The 13,972-nt window shown below is 58.3% G+C and overlaps 1 long non-coding RNA gene across 1 annotated transcript; it reads right to left on the reverse strand.

Annotated features, from left to right (window-relative positions):
* Window positions 1-145: 145 nt before the first annotated feature.
* LOC144954065 (uncharacterized) lies at window positions 146-3,583 on the reverse strand. Its single transcript, XR_013641025.1, has 4 exons — window positions 3,504-3,583; window positions 2,123-2,258; window positions 1,459-1,557; window positions 146-266 (listed from the first exon to the last, which is right to left on the reverse strand). It is a non-coding gene; the product is annotated as an uncharacterized LOC144954065 (long non-coding RNA).
* Between the last annotated feature and the right edge of the window lie 10,389 nt (window positions 3,584-13,972).

The following is a 13,972-nucleotide window of genomic DNA, read 5'->3' on the forward strand; positions in this document are numbered from 1 at the left end:
CAGTGCGTGTCGTGTTCGCAGCATTGGTGAGCGATGCGGGCGAATCGGTGAGTGAGTGACTGAGTGGGTGACTGAGTGACTGAGTGAGTGACTGACTGAGTGACTGAGTGACTGACTGAGTGAGTGACCAGCTCCTCACCTCATCCAGGAGACAGTGCGTGTCGTGTTCGCAGCATTGGTGAGCGATGCGGGCGAATCGGTGAGCAAACTCGAAGACGCTTTCCATGGTGAGGCTCTGCGCAGCCTTGGCGTAGTTCACCATGACCCTGGGGGTGGTAAGGCAGTCAGTCAGTTAGTTAGTCAGTCAGTTAGTCAGTTAGTCAGTCAGTCAGTGAGTCAGTCAGTTAGTCAGTCAGTCAGTCAGTTAGTTAGTCAGTCAGTCAGTTAGTCAGTCAGTTAGTCAGTCAGTCAGTCAGTTAGTCAGTCAGTCACCCACTCAACCACTCACTCAGCCACTCATGACCCTGGTGAGGCAGTCAGTCAGTCACTCAGTCACTCAGTCAGTCAGTCACTTAGTCAGTCAGTCAGTCAGTTAGTCACGCAGTAACTCAGTCAGTCAACCACTCACTCAGCCACTCAGTCACTCACTCACTCAGTCACTCATGACCGTGGTGAGGCAGTCAGTCAGTTAGTCAGTCAGTTAGTCAGTCAGTTAGTTAGTCAGTTAGTCATTTAGTCAGTCAGTTAGTCAATTAGTCAGTTCGTCAGTCAGTCAGTCAGTCACTCAGTCAGTCATTTACTCAGTCAGTCAGTCAGTCAGTCACTCAGTCAGTCAGTCAGTCACTCACTCAGTCACTCACCCACTCACTCACTCACTCACTCACTCAGTCACTCACTCAGAAACTCAGTCACTCACTCAGTCAGTCACTCACTCACATACTCAGTAAGTCAGTCACTCACTCACCCACCCACCCACCCACCCACTCACCCACCCACTCACTCTCTCACCCACTCACTCACTCACTCACCCACCCACTCACCCACCCACTCACTCACTCACTCACCCACCCACTCACCCACCCACTCACCCACTCACCCACCCACTCACTCACCCACTCACCCACCCACTCACTCACCCACCCACTCACCCACCCACTCACTCACCCACCCACTCACCCACTCATTCACTCTCTCACCCACTCACTCACTCACTCACCCACTCACCCACCCACTCAGACACTCACCCACCCACTCACTCACCCACCCACCCACCCACTCACCCACCCACTCACCCACCCACCCACCCACTTCACTCACCCACCCACTCACCCACCCACTCACCCACCCACTCACCCATTCACCAACCCACCCACTCAGTCGCTAACACAACACACAGATAGACACACACACACTTAGACACACACACACACACTTAGACACACACACAGACACACACAGTTAGACACACACACACACACTTAGACACTCACACTTAGACACACACAGAGAGACACTCACAGCTGTTCAAAGTGGTTGATGCCTTCAGTTTTCAGTTGCAGGCAAGTGGCTTGACCCTTGGCCTCTTCATCCTTGATGGACTTTCTCTAGAGCAGCTCTCTGTGCAGACACACACAGTGAGTGAGTTAGTGGGTGGGTGAGTGAGTGGGTGAGTGGGTGAGTGGGTGGGGTGAGTGGGTGAGTGGGTGGGGTGAGTGGGTGGGTGAGTGGGTGGGTGGGTGAGTGAGTTGGTGGGTGGGGTGGTGAGTGGGTGGGTGGGTGGGTGAGTGGGTGGGTGAGTGGGTGGGGTGGGTGAGGTGAGTTGGTGGGTGGGGTGGGTGGGTGGGTGGGTGAGTGGGTGGGTGGGTGGGGTGGGTGGGTGAGTGGGTGAGTGTGGGTGGGTGAGTGGGTGGGTGAGTGGGTGGGTGGGTGGGTGAGTGGGTGGGTGAGTGAGTGGGTGGGTGGGTAAGTGGGTGGGTGAGTGGGTGGGGTGAGTGGGTGGGTGTGAGTGGGTGGGTGGTGTGGGTGTGAGTTGAGTTGGTGGGTGGGTGGGTGGGTGAGTGGGTGGGTGGTGTGAGTGAGTTGGTGGGTGGGTGGGTGAGTGGGTGGGTGGGTGGGTGAGTGAGTGAGTGACTGAGTGAGTGAGTGACTGAGTGAGTGAGTGACTGAGTGAGTGACTCAGCACCTTTTCCACGAAGCAGTCGTGAGTCTTGTCTGAATGCGCAACATTCCGTCACGGAGTGAGAGAATTTTCTGCGCGAAATGTTTTCACTTCGCTGACGGCTGAGTCAGGATGCCTCCTTCCAAACTCGTAGAGAATCCTTGACACACACACAGACACACACACACACACAGACACACACACAGACACACACACAGACACACACACAGACACACACACAGACACAGACACACACAGACACACACACACACAGACACACACACACACACAGACACACACACACAGACACACACACACAGACACACACACACACAGACACAGGACACACACACACAGACACACACACACACACAGACACACACACACACACAGACACACACACACACAGACACACACACACACACACAGAGACACACACACACACAGACACACACACACACAGACAGACACACACACACAGACACACACACACAGACACACACACAGACACACACACACACACAGACACACACAGACACACACACACACAGACACACACACACACAGACACACACACACACACACAGACACACACACACAGACACACACACACAGACACACACACACAGACACACACACACAGACACACACACACACACACAGACACACACACATACACAGACCACACACAGACACACACACAGACACACACACAGACACACACACACACAGACACACACACACAGACACACACACACAGACACACACAGACACACACACAGACACACACACAGACATACACACACAGACACACACACAGACACTACATACACACAGAAACACACAGACACACACAAGACACACACACAGACACACACACAGACACAGACCATTACCATCACCCACCACCACAACCGGCACCACCACCACAACCATCAACATCTCTCTCTCCATCCACCACTACCATCATCAACATCTCACCACCTCCACCACCACCTCCACAACAACCTCAACAAGCACAACAACCACCACCACCACCACAACCACCACCGCCAACTCAATTCTCCATCAACATTTCGGGGTTTTCGCTCCTCAAGACGCAGATCTTCTGTTCGTCAAAGTGTGGCATCTCTCGCTTCACCATCACCACCACCTCCACAACAACTACAACCACCATCATCAACATCAACATCTCTCTCCCATCCACCACCATCACCACCACCACCACCACCTCCACCATCAACATCTCACCATCATCACCATCACCACAACCACCTCCACCACAACCACCATCAACATCTCTTTCTCTCCCATCCACCACCACCCTCACCATCATCACCATCATCATCACCACCACCACCACCACCACCCACCACAACCACAACAACCACCACAACCTACTCACTTTTCCATCAACATTTCGGGATTTTCGCTCCTCAACTCGCAGATCTTCTGCTCGTCAAATTGCGGCATCTCTCTCTCCACCACCACAACCACCACCACCACCACCACAACCACCACAACCACCACAAACCCTACTCACTTTTCCATCAACATTTCGGGATTTTCGCTCCTCAACACGCAGATCTTCTCTGTTCGTCAAAGTGCGGCATCTCTCTCTCCACCACCACCACCACCACCACAACCACCACAACCACCACAACCTACTCACTTTTCCATCAACATTTCGGGATTTTCGCTCCTCAACACGCAGATCTTCTGTTCGTCAAAGTGCGGCATCTCTCTCTCCACCACCACAACCACCACCACCACCACCACCACAACCACCACCACAACACACCACAACCTACTCACTTTTCCATCAACATTTCGGGATTTTCGCTCCTCAACTCGCAGATCTTCTGCTCGTCAAATTGCGGCATCTCTCCTCTCCACCACCACAACCACCACCACAACCACCACAACCACAACCACCACAACCACCACAACCACCACCACAACCTACTCACTTTTCCATCAACATTTCGGGATTTTCGCTCCTCAACTCGCAGATCTTCTGCTCGTCAAAGTGCGGCATCTCTCTCTGTCCCGTCTGCTCCGTGCGAGGCAGCTGTTCCAGGCAACTTTGCCCGAGCAGCTCCACTCAGCGCACAGCACGCGGCCAGTCCAGCACCTGCTCGACGACCTCATCGTCGTGGCAAAGTTCGTCGTGGATGGCGTAGCGCTGTGGGTGGAGGAGGTGGAGGAGGTTGAGGAGGAGGTGGTGGTGGAGGTGATGGAGAAAAAATGGAGACATTTCGGAGACATTTCGGAGACATTTAGAGATATTTAGAGATTGAACGAGAGGTGGTGGTGGTGATGGTGGTGGTGGTGATGGTGATGGTGATGTTGGTGATGTTGGTGATGGTGGTGGTGATGGAGGAGGTGGAGGAGGAGGTGGAGGAGGAGGTGGAGGAGGTTGAGGAGGAGGTGGTGGAGGTGATGGAGAAAAATGGAGACATTTCGGAGACATTTCGGAGACATTTAGAGATATTTAGAGATTGAACGAGAGGAGGTGGTGATGGTGGTGGTGGTGGTGATGGTGATGGTGATGTTGGTGATGTTGGTGATGGTGCGTGGTGATGGAGGAGGTGGAGGAGGAGGAGGTGGAGGAGGTTGAGGAGGAGGTGGTGGGAGGTGATGGAGAAAAATGGAGACATTTCGGAGACATTTCGGAGACATTTAGAGATATTTAGAGATTGAACGGGAGGAGGTGGTGGTGATGGTGGTGGTGGTGGTGATGGTGGTGGTGATGTTGGTGATGTTGGTGATGGTGGTGGTGATGGAGGAGGTGGAGGAGGAGAGTGGAGGAGGAGGTGGAGGAGGTTGAGGGAGGAGGTGGTGGAGGTGATGGAGAATTATGGAGACATTTCGGAGACATTTCGGAGACATTTAGAGATATTTAGAGATTGAACGGGAGGAGGTGGTGGTGATGGTGGTGGTGGTGGTGATGTTGGTGATGTTGGTGATGGTGGTGGTGATGAAGGAGGTGGAGGAGGGAGGTGGTGGAGGAGGGTGGAGGAGGTTGAGGAGGAGGGTGGTGGAGGTGATGGAGAAAAATGGAGACATTTCGGAGACATTTCGGAGACATTTAGAGATATTTAGAGATTGAACGGGAGGAGGTGGTGGTGATGGTGGTGGTGGTGGTGATGGTGGTGGTGATGTTGGTGATGTTGGTGATGGTGGTGGTGATGGAGGAGGTGGAGGAGGAGGTGGAGGAGGAGGTGGAGGAGGTTGAGGAGGAGGTGGTGGAGGTGATGGAGAAAAATGGAGACATTTCGGAGACATTTCGGAGACATTTAGAGATATTTAGAGATTGAACGGGAGGAGGTGGTGGTGGTGATGGTGGTGATGATGATGATGGTGATGGTGGTGGTGGTGGTGATGGTGGAGGAGGAGGTGGAGGAGGAGGTGGAGGAGGTGGTGGAGGAGGAGGAGGAGGAGGTGGAGGAGGAGGAGGAGGTGGAGGAGGAGGAGGAGGAGGTGGTGGTGGTGGTGGTGGTGGAGGAGGTGGAGGAGGTGGTGGTGGTGGTGGTGGTGGAGGTGGAGGAGGTGGAGGAGGAGGAGGTGGAGGAGGTGGTGGGGTGGAGGTGGAGGAGGTGGAGGAGGAGGAGGTGGAGGAGGAGGTGGAGGAGGTGGAGGAGGAGGGAGGTGGAGGAGGAGGAGGTGGAGGAGGTGGAGTAGGGGGAGGAGGAGGTGGAGGAGGTGGTGGTGGAGGTGGTGGAGGTGGTGGAGGTAGAGGAGAAATATGGAGACATTTAGGAGACATTTAGAGATTGAACGAGAGGATGTGGTGGTTGTTGTGGTAGTTGTTGTGGTGGTGGTGATGGAGGAGGTGGAGGAGGAGGTGGAGCAGGTGGAGCAGGTGGAGGAGGAGGTGGAGGAGGTGGAGGAGGTGGTGGTGGTGGTGGAGAAATATGGAAACATTTCGGAGACATTTAGAGATTGAACGAGATGACTTGGAGCTGAGTGGATCATTCGGACAGTCTCACCACCTACACCACCACCTCGTTGTGGATGATGTGGAGCTGTTGATAGAGGAGGTGGTGGTGGGGGTGGTGACTGACTGAGTGGCTGAGTGACTGACTGACTGAGTAACTGACTGACTAAGTAACTGACTGACTGAGTGAGTGAGTGAGTGACTGACTGACTGAGTGAGTGACTCAGTAAACTGACTGACTGAGTGACTGAGTGAGTGACTGAGTGACTGAGTGAGTGGACTGAGTTGTATGAGTGACTGAGTGACTGAGTGAGTGACTGAGTGACTGAGTGAGTGACTGACTGAGTGAGTGAGTGAGTGATTGACTGAGTGACTGAGTAAGTGAGTGACTGACTGAGTGACTGAGTGATTGAGTGAGTGAGTGAGTGATTGACTGAGTGACTGACTGACTGAGTGGGTGAGTGAGTGAGTGATTGAGTGAGTGAGTCGGTGAGTGAGTGAGTGATTGAGTGAGTGATAGAGTGAGTGAGTGAATGAGTGAGTGATTGAGTGAGTGACTGAGTGACTGAGTGACTGACTGAATAACTAACTGAGTGACCGAGTGACTGACTGAGTGTATGAGTGTATGAGTGACTGAGTGAGTGAGTGAGTAAGTGAGTGGTTGAGTGACTGACTGACTAACTAACTAACTGACTGACTGACTGACTGAGTGATTAAGTGACTGACTGAGTGACTGACTGACTGAGTGAGTGATTGAGTGACTGACTGACTGACTGAGTTAGTGTATGATGTGAGTGAGTGAGTGACTGACTGACTGACCGACTAACTGACTGACTGACCGACTAACTGACTGAGTGACTGACTGAGTGACTGAGTGAGTGAGTGACAGACTGAGTGACTAACTAACTAACTGACTGACTGACTAACTGACTAACTAACTGACTAACTAACTGACTAACTGACTGACTAACTGACTGACTGACTGACTAACTGACTAACTAACTAACTGACTGACTGACTGACTCACCTCCTCCAAGAAACACCCTGCAGCGTGGTCTGGAGCACAGCACTTTTGAGCCAGGCTGAGGAAGTGTCTGAGTGAGTGTCTGAGTGACTGAGTGAGTGAGTGAGTGACTGAGTGAGTGAGTGACTGACTGACTGAGTAACTGACTGAGTGACTGAGTGACTGACTGAGTGTATGAGTGACAGAGTGAGTGAGTGTATGAGTGTATGACTGAGTGAGTGAGTGAGTGTATGAGTGAATGAGTGACTGAGTGAGTGAGTGATTGAGTGAGTGACTGAGTGAGTGAGTGAGTGACTGAGTGAGTGACTGCTTCCTCCAAGAAACACCCTGCAGCGTGGTCTGGAGCACAGCACTTTCGAGCCAGGCTGAGGAAGTGACTGAGTGAGTGTCTGAGTGACTGAGTGAGTGACTGAGTGAGTGACTGACTGACTGAGTAACTGACTGAGTGACTGAGTGACTGACTGAGTGTATGAGTGACAGAGTGAGTGAGTGTATGAGTGTATGACTGAGTGAGTGAGTGAGTGTATGAGTGAATGAGTGACTGAGTGAGTGAGTGAGTGATTGAGTGAGTGACTGAGTGAGTGAGTGACTGAGTGAGTGACTGACTAACTGACTGAGTGACTGACTCACCTCCTCCAAGAAACACCCTGCAGCATGGTCTGGAGCACAGCACTTTTGAGCCAGGCTGAGGAAGTGACTGAGTGAGTGAGTGAGTGACTGAGTGACTGAGTGAGTGAGTGAGTGACTGACTGAGTGACTAACTGACTGACTGAGTGACTGACTCACCTCCTCCAAGAAACACCCTGCAGCGTGGTCTGGAGCACAGCACTTTTGAGCCAGGCTGAGGAAGTGACGCGCCAGTTGAGAAACCTTCTCGAAGGACGCGTTTGGGGCCTTCTGGGACAGAAGAGTGACTTCTCTGTGGGGGGGGGGGGGGGGGGGGGGGGGAGATAGTGGGGGGTTAGTGGGGGGGTGGGTTGGTGGGTGGGTGAGTGGGTGAGTGGGTGGGTGAGTGAGTGGGTGGGTGAGTGGGTGGGTGGGTGAGTGGGTGAGTGGGTGGGTGAGTGAGTGAGTGAGTGGGTGGGTGAGTGAGTGGGTGGGTGGGTGGGTGGGTGAGTGAGTGGGTGAGTGGGTGGGTGGGTGAGTGGGTGGGTGGGTGAGTGGGTGGGTGAGTGGGTGAGTGGGTGGGTGGGTGGGTGGGTTGGTGGGTGGGTGAGTGGGTGGGTGGGTGAGTGGGTGAGTGGGTGGGTGGGTGGGTGGGTGAGTGGGTGGGTGGGTGAGTGGGTGGGTGAGTGGGTGAGTGGGTAGGTGAGTGGGTGAGTGGGTGAGTGGGTGAGTGGGTGGGTGGGTGAGTGGGTGGGTGGGTGAGTGGGTGGGTGGGTGAGTGGGTGGGTGGGTGAGTGGGTGGGTGGGTGAGTGGGTGAGTGGGTGGGTGAGTGGGTGGGTGAGTGGGTGAGTGAGTGGGTGGGTGAGTGGGTGGGTGAGTGGGTGAGTGGGTGGGTGAGTGAGTGGGTGGGTGGGTGGGTGAGTGGGTGGGTGGGTGAGTGGGTGGGTGAGTGGGTGAGTGGATGGGTGCGTGGGTGAGTGGGTGAGTGGGTGAGTGGGTGGGTGAGTGAGTGGGTGAGTGAGTGAGTGAGTCGGTGGATGAATGAGTGGGTGGTTGGGTGAGTGGGTGGGTGGGTGAGTGGGTGGGTGGGTGGGTGAGTGGGTGAGTGAGTGGGTGGGTGAGTGAGTGGTTGAGTGAGTGAGTGGGTGGGTGGGTGGGTGAGTGAGTGAGTGGGTGGGTGGGTGAGTGAGTAAGTGACTGGGTGAGTGAGTGAGTGAGTGGGTGGGTGGGTGGGTGAGTGAGTGACTGGGTGAGTGAGTGAGTGAGTGGGTGAGTGGGTGGGTGGGTGAGTGAGTGAGTGAGTGGGTGGGTGGGTGGGTGAGTGAGTGAGTGAGTGAGTGAGTGAGTGGGTGGGTGGGTGGGTGAGTGAGTGGGTGGGTGGGTGGGTGAGTGAGTGGGTGGGTGGGTGGGTGAGTGAGTGAGTGAGTGGGTGGGTGGGTGAGTGAGTGAGTGGGTGGGTGGGTGGGTGGGTGGGTGGGTGGGTGAGTGAGTGGGTGGGTGGGTGGGTGGGTGGGTGAGTGAGTGAGTGAGTGGGTGGGTGTGTGGGTGGGTGAGTGAGTGACTGGGTAAGTGAGTGAGTGAGTGGGTGGGTGAGTGAGTAGGTGGGTGGGTGGGTGGGTGAGTGAGTGAGTGGGTGGGTGGGTGAGTGGGTGAGTGAGTGGGTGGGTGGGTGGGTGAGTGAGTGGGTGGGTGGGTGGGTGAGTGAGTGAGTGGGTGGGTGGGTGAGTGGGTGAGTGAGTGGGTGGGTGGGTGGGTGAGTGAGTGGGTGGGTGGGTGGGTGGGTGGGTGGGTGGGTGGGTGGGTGAGTGAGTGAGTGGGTGGGTGTGTGGGTGGGTGAGTGAGTGACTGGGTATGTGAGTGAGTGAGTGGGTGGATGAGTGAGTGGGTGGGTGGGTGGGTGAGTGAGTGAGTGGGTGGGTGGGTGAGTGGGTGAGTGAGTGGGTGGGTGGGTGGTGAGTGAGTGGGTGGGTGGGTGAGTGGGTGGGTGGGTGAGTGAGTGGGTGGGTGAGTGGGTGAGTGAGTGAGTGGGTGGGTGGGTGAGTGGGTGGGTGTGAGTGAGTGTGTAGGTGGGTGGGTGAGTGGGTGGGTGGGTGGGTGGGTGAGTGGGTGAGTGGGTGGGTGGGTGGGTGGGTGGGTGAGTGAGTGAGTGAGTGGGTGGGTGGGTGGGTGGGTGAGTGGGTGGGTGAGTGGGTGGGTGGGTGGGTGGGTGAGTGGGTGGGTGGGTGGGTGAGTGGGTGAGTGGGTGGTGGGTGGTGGGTGGGTGGGTGGGTGGGTGGGTGGGTGGGTGGTGGGTGGGTGGGTGGGTGGGTGAGTGGGGTGAGTGGGGTGGGTGGGGTGAGTGGGTGGGTGAGTGGGTGAGTGGGTGGGGTGGGTGGGTGAGTGGGTGAGTGGGTGAGTGGGTGGGTGAGTGAGTGGGTGAGTGAGTGAGTGAGTGAGTGGGGTGGGTGAGTGTGTGGGTGGGTGAGTGGGGTGGGTGGGTGAGTGGGTGGGTGGGTGGGTGAGTGGGTGAATGAGTGAGTGGGTGGGTGAGTGAGTGGGTGGTGAGTGAGTGGGTGGGTGGGTGGGTGGGTGGGGGTGGGTGGGTGTGTGGTGAGTGAGTGAGTCGGTGGATGAATGAGTGGGTGGTTGGGTGAGTGGGTGGGTGGGTGGGTGAGTGGGTGGGTGGGTGGGTGGGTGGGTGGGTGGGTGAGTGGGTGAGTGAGTGGGTGGGTGAGTGAGTGGTTGAGTGAGTGAGTGGGTGGGTGGGTGGGTGGGTGAGTGAGTGAGTGGGTGGGTGGGTGGGTGGGTGAGTGAGTGAGTGACTGGGTGAGTGAGTGGTGAGTGGGTGGGTGGGTGGGTGAGTGAGTGACTGGGTGAGTGAGTGAGTGAGTGAGTGGGTGGTGGGTGAGTGAGTGGGTGGGTGGGTGGGTGGGTGGGTGAGTGAGTGGTGGGTGGGTGGGTGGGTGAGTGAGTGGGTGGGTGGGTGGTGAGTGGTGGGTGGGTGGGTGGGTGGTGAGTGAGTGAGTGGGTGGGTGGGGTGGGTGAGTGAGTGGTGTGGGTGGGTGGGTGGGTGAGTGAGTGAGTGGGTGGGTGGGTGGGTGAGTGAGTGAGTGGGTGGGTGTGTGGGTGGGTGAGTGAGTGATGGGTAAGTGAGTGAGTGGGTGGGTGAGTGAGTGGGTGGGTGGGTGGGTGAGTGAGTGAGTGGGTGGGTGGGTGGGGTGGTGGGTGAGTGAGTGGGTGGGTGGGTGAGTGAGTGGGTGGGTGGGTGGGTGAGTGAGTGAGTGGGTGGGTGGGTGAGTGGGTGAGTGAGTGGGTGGGTGGGTGGGTGGGTGAGTGAGTGGGTGGGTGGGTGGGTGGGTGAGTGAGTGGGTGGGTGTGTGGGTGGGTGAGTGAGTGACTGGGTAAGTGAGTGAGTGGGTGGGTGGGTGAGTGGGTGAGTGGTGGGGTGGGTGGGTGGGTGGGTGGGTGGGTGAGTGAGTGAGTGAGTGGGTGGGTGGGTGAGTGGGTGGGGTGGGTGAGTGAGTGGGTGGGTGGGTGGTGAGTGGTGAGTGGGTGGGTGGGTGGTGGGTGGGTGGGTGTGTGAGTGGGGTGGGTGGGTGGGTGGGTGAGTGGGTGGGTGGGTGGGTGAGTGGGTGAGTGGGTGGGTGGGTGGGTGAGTGGGTGGGTGGGTGGTGGGTGAGTGGGTGGGTGGGTGGTGGGTGGGTGGGTGGGTGGGTGGGTGGGGTGGGTGGGTGAGTGGGTGGGTGGGTGGGTGGGTGAGTGGGTGGGTGTGTGGGTGGGTGGGTGGTGGGTGGGTGGGTGGGTGAGTGGGTGGGTGAGTGGGTGAGTGGGTGGTGGGTGGGGTGAGTGGTGGGTGGTGAGTGTGTGAGTGAGTGAGTGGGTGGGGTGGTGAGTGAGTGGGTGGGTGGGTGGGTGGGGGGGGTGGTGAGTGGGTGGGTGGGTGGGTGGTGGGTGAATGAGTGAGTGGGTGGGTGAGTGGTGGGTGGTGAGTGGGGTGGGTGGGTGGGTGGGTGGGTGAGTGAGTGAGTGGGTGGGTGGGTGGGTGGGTGGGTGGGTGAGTGAGTGAGTGATGGGTGAGTGAGTGAGTGAGTGGGGGTGGGTGGGTGGGTGGGTGAGTGAGTGATGGGTGAGTGTGTGGGTGAGTGAGTGGTGGTGGTGAGTGGGTGGTGGGTGGGTGGGTGGGTGGGTGGGTGAGTGAGTGAGTGAGTGGGTGGGTGGGTGGGTGTGTGGGTGGGTGATGGGTGAATGAGTGAGTGAGTGAGTGGGTGGGTGGATGAATGAGTGGGTGGTTGGGTGGTGGGTGGGTGGGTGGGTGAGTGGGTGGGTGGGTGGGTGGGTGGGTGGGTGGGTGGGTGAGTGAGTGGGTGGGTGGTGAGTGGTGGGTGAGTGAGTGGGTGGGTGGGTGGGTGGGGTGGGTGGTGAGTGGGTGGGTGGGTGGGTGAGTGAGTGAGTGATGGGTGGTGGTGTGGTGGGTGGGTGGGTGGGTGTGTGGTGATGGGTGGTGAGTGAGTGGTGGGTGTGTGGTGAGTGAGTGGGTGGTGGGTGGGGTGGGTGGGTGGGTGGGTGAGGTGAGTGGGTGGGTGGGTGGGTGGTGGGTGAGTGAGTGGGTGGGTGGGTGTGTGAGTGGGTGGGTGGGTGGGTGAGTGGTGAGTGAGTGGGTGGGTGGGTGAGTGAGTGGGTGGGTGGGTGGGTGGTGAGTGGGTGGGTGGGTGGGTGGGTGGGTGAGTGAGTGGGTGGGTGTGTGGGTGGGTGAGTGAGTGATGGGTAGTGAGTGAGTGGGTGGGTGAGTGAGTGGGTGGGTGGGTGGGTGGTGAGTGGTGGGGTGGGTGGGGTGGGTGAGTGGGTGAGTGAGTGGGTGGGTGGGTGGTGAGTGGGTGGGTGGGTGGGTGAGTGAGTGAGTGGGTGGGTGGGTGGTGGGTGAGTGAGTGGGTGGGTGGGTGGGTGGGGTGGGTGGGTGGGTGGGTGGTGAGTGGGTGGGGTGGGTGGGTGGGTGGGTGAGTGAGTGGGTGGGTGTGTGGGTGGGTGAGTGAGTGATGGGTAAGTGAGTGGGTGGGTGGGTGGGTGGTGGGTGAGTGGTGGGTGGGTGGGTGGGTGGTGGTGAGGGTGGGGGGTGGGTGGGTGGGTGGGTGGGTGGGTGGGTGGTGGGGTGGGTGGGTGGTGGTGGTGTGTGGGTGGGTGGGTGGGTGAGTGGGTGGGTGGTGGTGTGTGGGTGGGTGGGTGGGTGGGTGGTGGGTGGGTGGGTGGGTGGTGGGTGGTGGGTGGGTGGGTGGGTGGTGGGTGGGTGGGGTGGTGGGTGTGTGGGTGGGTGGGGTGGTGGGTGGGTGGGGTGGGTGGGTGGGTGAGTGGGTGGGTGGGTGGGTGGGTGGGTGGGTGGTGGGTGGGTGGGGTGGTGGGTGGGTGAGTGGGTGGTGGGTGGGTGGGTGGGTGGTGGGTGGTGGGTGGTGGGTGGGTGAGTGGTGGGTGGGTGAGTGGGGTGGTGGTGGGTGGGTGGTGGGTGGTGGGTGGGTGGGTGAGTGGGTGGGTGGGTGGGTGGGTGGGGTGGGTGGGTGGTGGGTGATGGGTGGTGGGTGGGTGAGTGGTGGGTGAGTGGTGGGTGGGTGGGTGGGTGGGTGGGTGGGGTGGTGGGGGGTGGGTGGGTGGGTGGGTGGTGAGTGGGTGGTGGGTGGGTGGTGAGTGGTGGGTGGGTGGGTGGGTGGGTGAGGTGAGGTGGTGGGTGGTGAGTGGTGGTGGTGGTGGGTGGGTGAGTGGGTGGGTGGGTGGGTGGGTGGTGGTGAGTGGTGAGTGGGTGGTGGGTGGGTGGGTGGTGGGTGGTGAGGGGTGATGGTGAGTGAGTGAGTGGGTGGGTGGGTGGGTGGGTGGGTGGGTGTGTGAGTGGGTGGTGGGTGAGTGAGTGGGGTGGGTGAGTGGTGGGTGGGTGGTGTGTGGTGAGTGTGTGAGTGGTGGGTGGTGGTGAGTGGGTGTGGGTGAGTGGGTGAGTGAGTGGGTGGGTGGTGGGTGGTGGGTGGGTGGGTGGGTGGTGAGTGAGTGGGTGGGTGGGTGGGTGGTGGGTGAGTGAGTGGTGTGGGTGGTGGGTGGGTGAGTGAGTGAGTGGGTGAGTGGGTGAGTGGGTGGGTGAGTGAGTGAGTGAGTGGGGTGGGTGGGTGGGTGCGTGAGTGAGTGAGTGGGTGGGTGTGTGAGTGAGTCACTTGGTGAGTGAGTGGGTGAGTGAGTGACTGGGTGAGTGGGTGAGTGAGTGAGTGGGTGAGTGAGTGAGTGACTAGGTGAGTGAGTGAGTGAGTGAGTGACTGGGTGAGTGAGTGAGTGGGTGGGTGGGTGAGTGGGTGA

Source organism: Lampetra fluviatilis, unplaced genomic scaffold (genome assembly GCF_964198595.1).
Source record: "Lampetra fluviatilis unplaced genomic scaffold, kcLamFluv1.1 SCAFFOLD_658, whole genome shotgun sequence".
In the NCBI taxonomy this organism is placed as follows: domain Eukaryota; kingdom Metazoa; phylum Chordata; class Hyperoartia; order Petromyzontiformes; family Petromyzontidae; genus Lampetra; species Lampetra fluviatilis.